The sequence below is a fragment of the Rattus norvegicus genome, chromosome 14 (assembly GCF_021556685.1).
Source record: "Rattus norvegicus strain SHRSP/BbbUtx chromosome 14, alternate assembly SHRSP_T2T, whole genome shotgun sequence".
In the NCBI taxonomy this organism is placed as follows: Eukaryota; Metazoa; Chordata; class Mammalia; order Rodentia; family Muridae; genus Rattus; species Rattus norvegicus.
Window position 1 is genome coordinate 66,020,285 of NC_141547.1, and position 14,096 is coordinate 66,034,380.

General features: G+C 39.7%; 1 protein-coding gene and 1 pseudogene across 2 annotated transcripts in view; one reads left to right on the forward strand and one right to left on the reverse strand.

The window, feature by feature from the left end:
• Positions 1-14,096, forward strand: part of Kcnip4 (potassium voltage-gated channel interacting protein 4) — a 1,160,852-nt gene that overhangs the window by 172,143 nt on the left and 974,613 nt on the right.
• Cct6a-ps18 (chaperonin containing TCP1 subunit 6A, pseudogene 18) lies at positions 1,968-2,616 on the reverse strand (annotated as a pseudogene).

Below are 14,096 nucleotides of genomic sequence, written 5' to 3' on the forward strand. Positions count from 1 at the left end.
TTGCTTTTGTTTCTAAAGTCTGGGGTTTTAGTAAATACTGAGACGTACATGCATACAGAAAATTCTTTAGTGGGGAATTGTTACATTCTCGTTCAGCAGCCATTCACTCAATGATTGTGTGGGAGGAGGTTTGTAACTGCTTCTTTTTTTTTATTAACTTGAGTATTTCTTATTTACATTTCGAGTGTTATTCCCTTTCCTGGTTTCCGGGCCAACATCCCCCTAACCCCTCCCCTCCCCTTCTTTATGGGTGTTCTCCTCCCCATCCTCCCCCCATTGCCGCCCTCCCCCCAACAATCCCGTTCACTGGGGGTTCAGTCTTAGCAGGACCCAGGGCTTCCCCTTACACTGGTGATCTTACTAGGATTCTTAACCAGTAAGACAGCCACATCTATTTCTCTTTAAGGGATGACAGGTGTAATGAGAGCAAATGTTGCATGCCTCATCCTCTCTAGTGATCACTTTTGAATTAGGGAGAATGACATTTCTTTTAACTTAATTAGAACAATTTTATGTAACTAAAAATAATTATACTGTTTTCTTTCCTAATTTTCCTCCCTCCAACCCTTCCCTTGAGTCCCATTTATGTACTCTTTCTCAAATTCGTGGCTTTGATTTCTTTAATAATTGTTACATTTTTTCATTTTCTTTTTTTTCACTCTTACTTATTAGACACACTATGAAACCCATAAATTACCCAAATGTGTTTTACACTGGCAAGAATCTTACATGTTTAACAGGAAGTTGGCTGGATAATGTCAAATACATCCACAACAACCAAATTATTCTTTTGAGCCTGGGTCTCCTGTAGCCTGAGTTGGCGTAGAACTTCTGACTTTATTTCCAAAGCACTAGGCTTACAGGCATGCATTACCATGCTTTATTTAGGAGAAAACAGTTACAAAATTTCAAAGAACATATAAGGAACAAGGTATGCAACATGCTTATCTTATTATGTAATTTTGTATTGAAAGATCCCACGCAGAGAGACCCTTACTCAAGTCTTGGGAAATCGCGGACCCCAGACACAGAGAGACCATTTTGGATGTAATAAGCAAAGGCAAGGTTTATTACGGAGACCTATTACAGAGATCTCCAGGCCGACACATATCCCACGCAGGAGACAGAGGTGTCGACCCGAGTGGTTGGGAGAGGGGCTTTTTAAAGGGGAGAGGCCTCGAGCCTCAGGGAAAAAAGGGGATATCAGAAAGGAATGCCAGAGATATCACAGAGTTGTAAGATGTCTAATTGTTTTATGACTCTAGAGGATAAGGGGGCACCATGGCGCCAAAAGGTTTTATGGCCCCCCATTTCTGGAACAAAGCTACTAAATCAGGAGAAGGGTCGGGTCTTCTAGAGTCCTCATTATTCCGAGAGCAAATCTTATCTCTTGTCCTGTCAGAGTAAATGTGGGTCGGTAGTTGATGAAGCATCTGCATCTGAAACACATCTGGTTAGGCTTTGGGCCGGCAGGTTCCCTGGAATGCTCTCTGCAAGGTATAAGGGGCTTAAACAAACATCACTGAGACAGAACGACTGCTCACACTGGTGATAAAACAACTGTGTCAGTATCAGTTCTTCTGCAATTTTAGCCATCTGTCTTCCTCAGTCAGATCTTGTTACTGTGTTTTGAGTTAATTTAAAATTTTATCTCTCAGTATCACGGTAACAAAACCATCTTGTTTAGTGGATTTTAAGAGACCTGCATTGAGTGTGTTTGGACACTCAATGCAATATATATATATATATATATATATATATATATATATATATATTTACATATGTATTATATACATATTATATATATAATTTTATATATATAATTTTACAGTATTATAATTTAAATAGGGGCCAGATGTCCTATTCCTTTTCTTCTATCAGGAAGAGAAAATTCTTTTCCAAAATCACTTGAAGCTTGGACAAAAATAATCATTCCCCTCAACATTCTGTAGCATTACAGGCAAACTTCAACCCTTCAGAGAGGACAACCCAGCTCTCATAATCTCATCAACCAGGAGAATGTTGGCAGCAATCACAGTACAGGGGTGAAGCAGCTGCTTCTTCACTCAATAGTTAAACCACACACTCATTTCTGTGACCACCATCAGCTCAGATGTGTTCAAATCCACATCTACAAGCTGATTGGATTTGCAATGTTCAGCTTGAACTTTAACTAATGTTTCCTGAAGGTCAAAACCAGAGTTCTGCTCAAGAACCTTGGGAATGATGAGCAAGGCGTCTGCAAATGCCGGGACTCCAAGCTGAGCTCTGTCCTTCACACTGGGCTGCTATTTAATCAGAGCTTCTGCCAGAGCCACTTCTACTGCACCTGTACCTGGAACAACAGAGCCATTGTCAATAACATTGTTGACAGCCCTCAAGCCATCTCTTAGTGCATCCTTGATTTGAGTCAGCATGTGCTTATTTGGTCCTTTAACTGGTAAAGTGACAGAATGGGGATTGTTACACTTCTCAAAAAGGTGAACCTCTCCTCACCCAGTGTATATTCATAGACAAGCCTGCATATTCTAAACAGTCAGGGTTCAGGTCATCAAAGGAGCTCAGAGCTATCCCACCACAAGTGTTTAGGATGATCAGGAAGCTTATTCTCTCCATTCTTTATTCAGGACAGGAGACATTCAGGCTTACTTCATGACTTAGCTGGTAATAGCAATTTTCTGCTAACTGAGATCATTGTATCTAATCTGTGTATCTTATTAAAAATACGGGGATGTGAGAAATTATGACTTGTCATTTGAGAAAAAATTCATTGTTGTTGTTGATTGTTGTAAATGAAGGTGTCTGAGGGTACCTGGAAGAGAATGGGGGACAAGAGACACGAAGGACACCAAGACAAGAGTCTGATCAAGGCAACAATTTTATTTTTCCCTAAGGCTGAATTTATACCATAACATGGGTAACAGAGGGAGGGGGGAAGTAAGAAACATTTACACAAGCCAATGACACAATATTTGTGTGGTCAGGGAATAGGCTGATGTTGACAGGATGTTAGAAAGGTCACAGGTCTGTCATATCTATTAGTCAGCAAGAGAATTTTATCATATTATTATTTATCTTGACCACCAGATTTGTATTAGTCTTCTGAAGCTGGCTGGGGATTTTCCATGAACCCAGTCATACTTAATTCTAACTATAATAATAACATCAACAATGGAGGGCTTCAAGGGCATCGCTCCCAACAGATTCTTTGGACAAATTTGCTTTAGACCAATAGCAAAAGTAATAAAGGTAAGTTAGGTGATAGGAGAACAGAAGTTGGAACCTTCAACTTGGAGGTCTAAAGACATATTCCTGAATCCCTGATGAGCCTCTTACAATTGAAGTGAATTTTTGGTAAGTAATATGAACTCTTTTGTGCCTTGTTTTTCTTTGTGCTATAACAGAAACTGCCTTAAGTATTTCTATGGCGGCATTGAGAATGGAGCACGCCATTTTCTTATGGAAAGTGGATTGCCTTGGAATAAGCTGTGCAGAACTCAGTGATCACTGTATTAGTTTGATTTTCTGTTGCTATAAAAAAACTGCTCAAATCAAAATGAACTTGAGGAGAAAAAGTGTAATTTGGCTTATGGCTCTAGGGGAAGAGAGTTCATCATAGTGAGAACGGCATGGCAATGGGTAGGCTTGTTAGCAGGAGCAGGAAACAGATCACAGCCAGTCCCAGGGGCTGGTTTCCCTCCTCAAGCAAGACTTCATCTTCTGAAGCTTTCATAATGCCCAGAAACAGGATCTGGGGAGCAAGTGCTAAAATACATGGCCCTGGTAGGATCATTTCTCATTCAAACCACAATCATGATAAGTACTTTGCTTCAAAAATTAAAAACAATGGTGTACAGAGCTAAACAAAGAATTCCCAGCTGAGGTATATAGAACGGCCATGAAGCAGCTAAAGAAATGTTCAATATCCTTTGTCATCAGGGAAATGCAAACCAAAACAACCCTGAGATTCCACCTCACACTAGTTAGAATGGTTAAGATCAAAATCTCAGGTGACAGCAGATGCTGGTGAGGATGTGGAGAAAGGGGAACACTCCTCCATTGTTGGTAGGATTGCAAGCTGGTACAACCAATCTGGAAATCAGCCTGGCAGTTCCTCAGAAAAATGGACATAGTACTACCTGAGGACCCAGCTATACCATTCCTGGGCATATACCCAAGTGATGCTCCAACATAAAACAAGGACACATCCTCCACTAGGTTCATAGCAGCCTTATGAAGCAGCCAGATGCCCTTCAACAGAAGAATGGATACAGAAAATGTGGTATGTCTACACAACGGAGTACTACTCAGCTATTAAAAACAATGACTTCATGAAATTCTTAGGCAAATGAATGGAACTAGAAAATATTATCCTGACCCAATACACACACACACACACACACACACACACACACACACACACACACACACACACAGTATGCACTGTCATTGATAAATGGATATTAGTCCAAAAGCTCAGAATACCCAAGATATAATTTATAGACCAGATGGAGTTCAAGAAGAAGGAAGACCAAAGGGTGGATGCTTCGGTCCTTCCTAGAAGGAAGAATAAAATACTCATGGGAGGAAATACAGAGAAAAAGTTTGGAGCAAGGACTGAAGGAAAGGCCATCCACAGACTACCTCACCTGAGGATCTATCCCATACACAGTCAGTAAACCCAGACTCTATTGCAAATACCAAGAAGTGCTTGCTGACAGGAGCCTGATATAGCTGTCTCCTGAGAGGATCTGCCACAGCATCACAAATGCAGAGGTGGATGCTTGCAGCCAACCATTGGACTGAGGATCGGATCCCATGGAGGAGTTAGAGAAAGGTCCGAAGGAGCTGAAGGGGTTTGCAACCCCATAGGAAGAACGACAATATCAAGCAGCCAGAGCCCCCAGAGCTCCCAGGGACTAAACCACCAACCAAAGTGTGCACATCGAGTGAGCCATGGCTCCAGCTGCGTATGTAGCAGAGGATGGCCTTGTTGGGCAACAATGGGAGGAGAGGCCCTTGGTCCTATGAAAACTTGATACCCAAGTGTAGGGACATGCCAGGCTGGGGAGGGAGGAGGGAGTGGGTAAGTGGGTGGGACAGCACCCACATAGAAGCAGGTGGAGGGAGTTTCCGGAGGGGAACCTGGGAAAGTGGATAACATTGAAATGTAAATAAAGAAAATATCCAATAAGAGAAAAGAAAAAAGAAAGAGTAGTATTAAGACAAATTAAAAAATAAAAATAACAAATGCTGTGTTCCGTTTACCCCTGCTTGTTAGTTGCCTGAGTCCTTGGTCATATGCCTCCTTTAGCCATCGTGGTGGTATAAGCTAGGAAAATCTCATTCGCAGAGCTGGAACCAGGAGAAAGTTTTGACCAAAGCCAACTGCTGTGTTGACTCCTTATTACCACAAGATGTCGCTGTTGCAGACGACATGTTTTTATTGCTATCACTTGATTACTTTGCTCTTTCTCTACCGTTTCCTGCAGTCATACAGGGCCCGAGCTCTGATCTATCAGTCTGTCTGTCTGTACCTCCTCTGTATGCTCTGAACATGGCTCACTTTCAGATTTCAGGCCCTTCCCAGGGAGCAAGTCCTCCTGCAGAGCGAGAGTCTCTTTCTCTAGCTTGCCCACGTTGTCCAAAAGGTCCAAGTCCACAAAGAAAACCAAAGTGTTTAAACACAAGAAGGTAGCGACATTAACATGTGCAGACACCGCTGCCTTCCCGTGGGGCATTGTCTAGTGGGAAAAGCAAGGGGGTTATAGAATGCACTTCGAAGCCAAACTTCTTCCCTGCCATCATCCTGTCAACGACTGTTGAATTTGGAGAAAGCTGGGTGTTTTCCAGTCCCAAGAAACACAAGGATCAGCAGGCAAGCAAGGTGACAGTGTTGCAAGTTCTCTGAGACTTGCAAGAGTGCAAAAGGCAGAAGAGGCTCCAGGTTCTCATACAGCCCAGGCCTTCCATGCTCTGATTTAAAAACTATTGCTAGTTCTAAGTAACAAAGGTACCATTGATGTGTGTGCGTGCGCGTGCGTGTGTGTGTGTGTGTGTGTGTGTGTGTGTGTGTGTGTGTCTGTGTATGCGATCTCATGTATATGCATATATATATATACATATATATATATATATATATATATGTATATATATATATGATTCTAGTCCTATTCAGATATAATTATCACAGCTTCCAGATACCAGTAGGTCACAATTTATTTCATTTTTAATATAAAAATTCACTTAAAGCACCTGCCTTAGTGTCATGCTGTGGGGCCCAGGGCTCTGGTGTTTCTACTTCCTTTCCATCAAATTCTAACTCATTCAGGAACTTACTCACTGAACTATTCTTACTTCTAAGTTGCATACTCTGCATGTCGACTGACACTATCTCACCAGCTTTAGAGCTTTGCTTTTTTTCTTGTCTTCTTATAGTCAGAGCTTGTCTTCCTGGCTGGAATTATAGCTGTGTGCCTACACTTGCAATTCTGCTTCCTCTCCGTACTGCACACAGAGTAAATTGTCTCAGACAGTTTATGTGCTATATTAAGCCATTAGAGTAAGTGCTTGCATATTGTGTATATATGCTTTCCGTTTCTAAAGGGCTGTGGAGCTTCTGTGGTAGATGAAGCATCCTCTTGCTCCCTTTCCCCTGCTGTCCTGCCTTTACCTACAGAATCACACTGTTCATTACTAAAATTCATAATCACATTTAGGTCAAATGATCTAATTGCATACATTTTCTCCTGATCTGGAGTTCCTGGCACTCAAGACATTTCCTAGCAAGCCTATTATACCTCACAGTCTGCTTCCAAATTCTGTGTATTGGCTCAGGGTTCTTTTTTCAAACCATGAAAAAGCAAAACATGAGAGATCTTAGTTTTAAAGTCAGCAATTGTTTTTCTTCTGTTTGCCACCTCCATCTCTTACTGCAAAGTAGGGGCCTCCTTCCCAGATCGAGGTGAGAAAGTCAGCATCAACTTTCAGAAGGAGCAGTCAGTTTAAGTCCTTTCATCATCGGAACAGGGCAGTTTAGTTTGCCCAACTCTGTGCTGCTGAGAAAATTTAGGCTTAGGGGGCAGAACTGACTTGTCCAAGACTAACAAGGTCATGAGAAAGCTCCATACCCTATCACTACCACATCCAAGGAACACTCTGACTCCCATATGATGGCAAATTTCCTTTTTAAAAATTCATTTTATTTTGTTTAGATGAACTAACATTTGATGCATACCTTTGAAGGTATGCTTATTTTTAAGATGGCTATGAAATAATGTTCAATGGTCATATTTGAAAATTGTTGATTGGTTCTTTTTATTCAACAAAAACTAAAGAGGAAATAATTATGCCAACTTCTTTATGAGAAAAAGCAAAGCCGCAAGCCTTCCATTTTAGTCTCTGTATCTAATGAGTACCCGATGGCATGTACTATTGTATTAGAAGAATGCACAGCTATGGGCATTGTTTATTATTGTGTTGCGCAGGCAACACGCATAGTTTAAATGATAACAGAAATAGGCCTATAATTTGGGCAATGTCCTTTTCATTTGTGTGACCTCAAAAACAATTCTGGAATTGTTATTCAGTGACCTGTACTGCTCATTAACAATGCATTCTGAGCATTCCACCAAGGAAATTAGATTGATGGTGCATCTTTCCATTTATTCTAGAAGCGATTGTTGAAGAAGCACTGTTCCATTAGTGGACTCAGGCACGATTCTATCAACTGTTGTCGGCCCATCGCATGGATCCTTCCCTTCCAATTTCATTTCTTCCACCTTTTCTCCAGTTTTCATGGCATTCTCCTTTACCACCTCACTCTGATATGCATAGAGACTATGAGTATTCATTCAAAAACAGAGGATCCATATTGGGAATCTTTGGGTTCCTGGAGTCACTAACAAGAACAAATCGATGTATAAATACTGGCCACTAGAATATAACATTGTTTATGAAGTTTAGCATTGGTGCTTCGAAACAAACAAAGAAACAAACAAGCAGGGAAATGGTAAAAGAAAAAAAAGGTGACATCCTTGCTGGCTTAGAGTAGAAGGACAATGCACAAACTTTTGTCTTCAGATTCAGATAAGTAAAAACAGAAATTCTCATTCCAAATTCCCTCTATAGGTGGACATCAGCTAGTTATACTAGTTTGATAAGTGTTCTAGGCACTAGAGGTGTGTAAGGTATGAAAAACAACATGTAATGATAATCACCCATGAACTACATACATACAATAATAAAGTAATTTTTTTTTTTGGTTCTTTTTTTTCGGAGCTGGGGATCGAACCCAGGGCCTTGCGCAATAAAGTAATTTTTTAATTAGGTAGTTACTGCTTAATGTATAAATAGCTAATACACACAAAGATACTCAAAGAGAAACACATAATAAGAAACGAAATAACTTGTAATCATCTGCTCTTTACCCTTCTCCAACATGGTAGTCACAGGTCCCATATGGCTACTGAGCACTTGAGAGGAAGCCGGCTCTCACTGAGAAGTGCTATAACTGAACCATACCCTCTAGCTTTCCAAGGTGCTGACAAGTATGCTGCACCTTAGAATTTTAATGTTGATTATTGCAGGCAGCATTTTGGCAATAGTGAATGGAATAAAATGTGGTGTGAAATTTAGGGTTGTTCTCTTCGTCTAATCCGCACATTTGGCTTTGGAGGCAACACTTATTGAAGAGGCCCCCTTTCTCCAGCATGGTACCCCTGTCCAGAACTTATTTTGTGTGTAGAGATATATGGATTTACTGTCGAGGAACCTCTGGCTTCTGTGATCTTTGAGTCGTCTGTTGTTGATCATGCCGTCTATGTCAACTCTGTCTTGTGTCTTGAGAGCACCTGTTATGATGCCTCCTGCTTTGTCATCCCAGCTTACAGTTCATTATGTTGCTTAGAGTCTTTTATGTTCTATATGAATTCTAGGTGTCAATTTGACTCCCCTGGAAGGGTCATTGGGATTCTGATTATAGATTGTTGTAGATTATATTGAATTTTTAAATGTTCGCTACAATATGGGCATTAAAACAATATTACTTATTCCAAACAATGAAATTTCCATTTTTTCCCTCTGTATGTCATCTTTAACCGGTGTCATCAAAATTTTAAGGCTTCTTTTTTATAGAGATATTTGACTCAACTGATGAAATTTATTCCTAAGAGTTTTGTGTGATTACAGCTGTTACAAATGGGATTGCATATGATCATTTTTATAGCTTTAGTTTGTTCATCCTCTCCGCCACTCGTTATTATTTCTGATTTTCATGAAGTCACCAGTGAAGCATATATTTTCATAGCGTTGTAATTACACATCAAGTGAATAAGGAGCAGAAAGGATAACTGTGATTCTGTTGTGTCTCTATAGGCCATTAAGTTATTTCTAATTTGAAAAGTAAAGAATGAAAGCAACGAATTTTCCTTTAACCAATAGAATCTTTTCTCTCTTCTTCCCTTGGAATAAATATAAAATGTATACAAAATAAATTAAGATTTATAATTTCATTAAAGGGTAAGTTCAATTTTATTTTTAAAGGATATTACTTTTTAGGGGTTTTGAACTTTACTTTCTTTTCAACAAAAACAATTGCTAATTTTTATTAGGAGAGGTGAATACGTATCAGTGTACAGTGGAGAGTTCAAGGACAATGCTGTGGATGCAGTTGGTTCCTTCCTGTTTTACATGGGGTTGGGCACAGACTACCTACGGAGCCACCTAAATGGCCTCATGATTGTTACTTTAGAGAGGTATGATGACATTTTCCCCTTAGCTTTTGTTATTAAAATATGTTTTCTGTTCATTTATAAATACATTGCAGTGAAATCCTGATAAAGGCTGCATGGCATTCTATGGAATGAATGTGACAGTCTTAGTTACTTTGCTATTGCTACTAAGACACAACATGACCAAGGTACATAAAATAACACATTTAATTGTGGGACTGCTTACAGCCTCTCAGGGTTAGAATCCATGACCACCTCGGCAGTAGCACAGCACCCAGCAGACAGGAATGGTAGCTGAGAGCTTACATCTGATGGATCAATAAGCACGAGGCAGAGAGAATGAGCCAAGCATGGTGGGCTTTTTGAAACCTCAAGGCTGGATCCCAGTGCCATACTTCCTCCAACCAAACACATCTCCGAAGATTAAAGATTCAAACACAATTAGCCTGTGGAGACCATTCTTGTTCACACCAACACAGGCTTCATAGGTTGACTTCGATTTAACAAAACTAAGGATAATACATTTTCTCCACATTTTAAATTATTTCTATTCGTTCAGTGAATAAGACTTATATGTTCATTTAAAAAAACAGACACAAAAAAGTATGTATACCAAACACTAATAACTGCAGTGAATCAAATTAGAAGTCACACATTTGAAAGGGATTCAAGGTATTATTCACAATGGGCACATTAAAGAAGAGTTATAATCTGTTTTCTAAGTTTATGGCAGATGGTCAGTTATTACAACTGTACAGAATTGGTCGATTTCCTGAGATTTATAATTTCTACCCTACAAGAACATACTCTCATGAGTACACTGAATAGTGCTGCCTTAGTAACTTTTCTTGTTGCTGTGGCAACTTTCAGAGAAGCAGAAAGTTAAAAGAAGGGAAAACTTAATTTGACTCACCATTAGGGGTACAGCCCATCATGGTGGTCAAAGCATAGCTGCAAGGCTGTGAGATGCCAGCCACAATGAGTCTGCGAGTCAGAAATAATATTAGGACAGAGAATGGAACAACTTCCCAAGTCTCCCCTGATGGCTCACTTCCTTCAGCAAGGATAAATCCCAAGCATCCCACAACTTTCCAGAACAGCGCCCCAAACTGGGGACCAAGTTTTCACATAGTCACTGTTACAGAGTGTCTTATAGTCAAATATTAATGCCCTTCATTTAGTTGCTGGTCACTGAAGAATTAAGCCAATACTCTCATTTGATTGAGGTGTCTTTTGGTCTAATTCTGACAGCTGTGCTACAGAATAAAGAAAAGAATAGTAATGGACCCCAGGAACATATTATATTAGTCTTGAGTAAAATGTTAATTTACAAAGCAACAAGTAGAAAAGTTAGAAACCTGGTTGGTTGATGCCTAAGAGAAACTGGGAAATTTCAGGCTGCTGCTCTCCCTTTTGTCTGAGGGATAAGCTTGAAAGCTGACAGATGACTACTCAGGACCACAGAGGATTGTGGGTAATGACAGACCCATGCTTTCTGGCTCTACTCTCCATTCAGCTGTGCAGTCAACACTGCACAATCATTTTCCCATAGTCCATCTCCAAAACCCTAGTTTTCTACTTTTGTTTAACAATTGTTAGATATCACTTTACTAGAAACGTGTCTAATTCGCAACTAAGAGATAGCCAATGTTTGCCATTGTTAATAATTGGTAGTATGATTTTGGGGCTGGGTATTGCATGTTTCTACCCATTTTGTTGGCACCATCATTATTAGGGTATTTCTTGTGCTATCGTGACTCATTATTATCACCAGCAGCTCACTAATGATTGAACAAACAATCTAATGAACCACTAGATTAAACCCATTGAGTTTGTATAAATGTTGGCTTTGGGAGTTAGATTACTAAGAAAGGAATCTGCAAGAGAGAAGATGAGCAAATGGGCTCTTTTCTGCCCAGAGAGCCGTGAATTGGTGAGATACATAATTTATGTCATGGATGAGGTCATCATGATTCATATTCATATTCAAAATTACTGCTGAGAGGATGCTACTCTTTGAGTAGGAGGGGACCTATACAGAATAATTCAGGACCGATAGTTTTACGTAATTTTATTCAGTTTAGCTGTGACAGAGTATTCCTGTCAACAGAACATAGAGAAGAAAAGAACTACAGAAGACTACTAGAGGAGCAGTAATAACAGTAGATTCAATCAGAGTCAAGGATACAGATTTGGCCTCTGTAGTAATTCCATTCTCCTGGATCCTTAGCTGTGTGCAGACGGGCATGAAATGATGGCAAGGCTTTGGACAGACTATCTTGTGGCAAACTATTACCGTGTGACTTCAGCAGTCAGCTCACCTACATAGACCTTCAATGGCTTTGAAATCCCCTCCCAAGAGGCTGAAACCAGATAACTAGACCTTGTTATACAACTTGATGTTCTCGGTAAACTTTTAGAACTCAGCATTAAAGTCCTATTAAGGATAGAGTCAGAGAGAAGCAATCTATTGATCAACTGCTAGTATGGTGAGACATAACATGGTTGTGCTTGAATGAAACTGACTCTTGAACATGTCCGCTTTTACCAATAGCAATTGTTTTTGTCATTTGTAAATATTGCACCAAAGGCCTTTGGGGCTGGCGAAGGAGGTTGTAGTCATTGTTAGATTCAATTTTATTAAAAATGTAGAACTTAAAAGATCTACCAATCAGGCAAAATTATCCATAGCAGTAATTCTTACCTTATTTTAGAATTCACATAGAGAAAAAATTCTTCTTTTTCCTCATCTTCGTCATTGTCATCATCAACATCATCATCATCATAAGCAGGAAACAAGGGTATACAAGTGAATATTTTAGTTACCGAGTAGCTTTGGGTAGGAATCTTAGTTCATTATGTCCTTGAAGCCAATGAGCCTTGAAGATCTGTTCACTAGCACACCCTGAAACTATACGTCCTTGAGTGACAAGTGCGACAACAGTCACTGTTTGGAGTTTCTCTAGACCATGCAGACTGCCTTTTAGAAGCTTATCATAAATAATTTTGCTTCACTCTGCCTCACTGATAAGATGACTGGACATTGGGGTGGCTAAATGTAAGCATAAATTGTCCAGTTAACAATTTTCTCAATTGGGAAGCTTGAAAGCCAATGCCCTTGTTGCATCCACCATTCATCTTTGTCTGCCCCTTCTGCTAAAGGAAGCTGAAGAGAGTTCATGTGTCACAATCTAGATCCCCCTTGGAAGCAATATTTTGCATAGATCAGAGACTGCACAAGGCCCGACATTTTATTTTGAACAAGAATGTGCCAAAATCCTGCAAAATGTCTGTATGGTGCTTTAACGGCTCCTTGGAACCATCTAGGTCAAGGATCCAACCTGACTTCTGCAGGGAAGCATTTTCGAACTACTCTTCAGAAACACTGTCCTATGCAGACACATCTTAAGTTACTCTTTAGTCACGTTACTCTGCCTCATTGTTTTTCAAAGCATTTATCACTGTTGACATTGACCTACCTATTCTGAACCAGAAATATTGTCATTAAAACAGAGAACTTGCCAGTTCCATTTACCAATGTTTCCTCAACACCCAGAATAACCAGGTCACTAAGCGATCAAAATGTTTTACTAAGTGATTTTCCTTTTGATCCTCTTAATAGAAATATCAACAGTCACCAATAGTCATGCAGTCTTATTTGCTAGTTTTGATGTGCCTGGCTTTGTGTTAAATACATATTTTCTGAATTTATTTCTTACATTTAAATTCTGGATTTTTCTATTATGTAGAATCTGCAAATATGTAACCTGCTGGAGTCAAATCATAAAGATACTTATTGATTGTTAAGAGTTGCAAATTTCCTGGCAGCCCATCCCCCTGACCTCCCAGCACTTTCAAGTTATGTGCATGGGATAGTGAAGCAGCTGATACTTTAGGATTCTGTCAGTGTGTGTTCTGAGAGTGAACAGTTCACAGCTGACTGCTATCCAACAGAACCCATAATGCAGCAGTCTTGATGAGTGGTGGATGGGTGTGACCATGCATGATCTCAGGTTTTCAATCTGAGACCTCAGGGTGGGGAAAAAGAATTGCAAATTTACCTCTTTCTTCTTTTTGCCCCCTGCGGGATTTTTTTTTAAGTGGTAGCAACTCTTTCTCCTCATTGCTGATTTTCCCAAGAAGTCACTTATAAAACCTGATTGCCAAACCAAGAGATAATATTCAAATTCAGCTACTTCTAGAAAGAGACCAAGATTGTGTGTTAAGGCTGACAGAAAATAGGGGGTATATATAAGAACTAGTTTTATTTGTTATATGTTGGAGCATCATTTGGGTATATGCCCAGAAGTGGTATAACTGGGTCCTCAGGTAGTACTATATCCAATTTTCTGAGAAACATATAGA